Consider the following 2,500-nt stretch of genomic DNA (forward strand, 5'->3'; position numbering starts at 1 on the left):
ATTATTATTGTTATTGTTATTATTATTATTATTATTGTTATTGTTATTATTATTATTATTATTATTATTATTATTATTATTATTATTATTATTATTGTTGTTGTTGTTGTTGTTATTATCATCATTACCATTATTATCATTATCATCATCATCATTATCATTATTATCATTATTACTATCATTATTATTATTGCTATTAATATTATAATTCTTATTATTATTATTATCATTATTGATAATAATAATATTATTATTATCATTATCATCATCATTTTTATTATCACTATCATTATTATTGTTGCTGCTGTCGTTGTTGTTGTAACAGCAGGAGTAGCTAAACTATTGTCATAATTATCAATATTGTCAATTTTTAAAGGATTTTATCATCATTATTATTATCATTATTATCATTTTTATTATGATCATTATTATTTCTCTTATTACCATTGTCAGCATCATTATTATTGCTATAATTATTATCATAACAGTAATGATAATTATTGATATTATCATTATCATATTTATTATAATTATTATAATTATTATAAATATTACTATTGCTACCAGCTATATAATTATCATTTTACCACTATTATGATTTTCATTATTGATGATATTATTTCTATTGATAGTTATCATTATTATTATTACCACCTTAATTTTTTCATCATTATCATCACCATCATTGCAATCATTATTGTTATCATTGTCATCTACATCTTTAATCATTATCACTATTTTCCCCATTCTTCTATTCGCTTATTACTGCTAATATATATATTTTTTTATCTTCTTCAGCTTTATCACTTCCTCCTCCTCTTTCTCCTTCTTGTACTATTAATTCTGCTTCTTCTTTTTCTCCCTTTTCTTCCTTCTCCTCTTCCTCCTCCTCCTTTTGTTTTTTTCTTCTCGTTTCCCTTGTTCTTCTTTTTCTTCTTTACTTCCTTGCTCCTGTTTTCCTACGAAAACGCTAAAACTTAAAATCAATAACGAATAAATTGCCGTAGAAAAGAACGATGTGTAATAGAACTCTAATTAACAATAACAAGAGACAAATAAGTAGATAAAATAAAAGAAACATGCAAGAATAAGGAAATAATAATAAACACTAATCTATATACCTGCAAGAAAAAAACAAACAAAAAAAAAGTATTTGAAAACAACAATAACCCCCCAAAAAGTCAATATTGCTACCCATACAAGATCCTTTCTAAAATGTCTACGAAAATATAGGGGAAAAATATAATGAACTCCTGAGATTTTCGAAATGAGAAACTGGCGTGAATATATTTAGAAGCTGCCAAAGTTTCTGCTTAATATCACAAACCTGATTTAGAAATGGGGTTAAAATGTCGAAGAAAGATACTTATATTAGTGATGATAATGATTACTGCAGTAATAGGATAATTATGATAAATAGGTAATGATAGTAACAACAATGGTAATAATGATAATGATAATAACAATGATAGTAGCAATAATGATTATTATAATAATGATGTTGACGATAATCATAACAATAATAATGATAACACTAGTATTAGTGATAATAATAACAAGGATACTGTAAGTAATGATTTTATCAACAATAATGAAAGCAATAACAAGATTAATGATGATAATAATTCATAAAATATAACTGAAAATTATTCAGATATTCATCTCGTAGCTCTTAAGACTCCGTGTCTCTTCCTGCATTCTTTGCCCAGTAACTTATCATCTGGTGGCTATAAGGAATGCAAGAAGCAAGTGGAAGGAGCTGCTGGTAACCTTTCTTGGAGTTGGATCGTAAGAAATGAGGTTTAGATTCTTATAGTTTATTGGAGGCTGGGAGGTCGAGAGTTTCATTTGTTTTCTTTTTCTTGAATTACATATTGCGTTGGGGGTACTGAAAAAAAAAACGCTTGCACGCTCAAACACTCACTCACGTACACCCACACAAGAACACACAGACACACACACACAGACACACACACACACACACACACACACACACACACACACACACACACACACACACACACACACACACACACACACACACACACCCAGGGGTCCACACATACACTGCCCAAAATGCCGCATGTGATTCTCATTTGGAGAGCGCGGACGGTGACGTGAGCGAAGGGCCGGGAAAGAGCCGCCGGAGCCCTCCCTTAAGGCCCAAAGGCTAATGACTTCATCACACGGAAAATGACTTAGTTACTGCAGTCGGATAACTCTCTCGCGAAGGGCCATGTGCACGTGCTCAGATCTAAATCACAGACATAGCTGACGTGCACGCCCGTTTTGCCGCCCGCGACGGAGACATGTATCCACGTAGATGTATGTGACACCCGTGTACCCCCCCCCCCCTCACGCACCCGTCTCTCACTCATGGCAAAAGCGAGTCGTTCTTCGCGCTATGAGGGAGGGCTCTAAGGCCAGGGGGCTTTTCCGCTGCAATGAGGCTTGATCGGTGGTTGTGTTCGTGCTTCTCTTTGTTTTATGTTTTTCGTAA

At 32.4% G+C, this 2,500-nt stretch overlaps 1 protein-coding gene across 3 annotated transcripts in view; it reads left to right on the top strand.

Moving 5' to 3' along the window:
* The window catches only part of Sobp (Sine oculis-binding protein), a 327,615-nt gene that overhangs the window by 134,699 nt on the left and 190,416 nt on the right, over window positions 1-2,500 (top strand). The gene's annotated exons all lie outside the window — the stretch shown is intronic.

Source organism: Penaeus vannamei, chromosome 13 (assembly GCF_042767895.1).
Source record: "Penaeus vannamei isolate JL-2024 chromosome 13, ASM4276789v1, whole genome shotgun sequence".
Classification (NCBI taxonomy): Eukaryota; Metazoa; Arthropoda; class Malacostraca; order Decapoda; family Penaeidae; genus Penaeus; species Penaeus vannamei.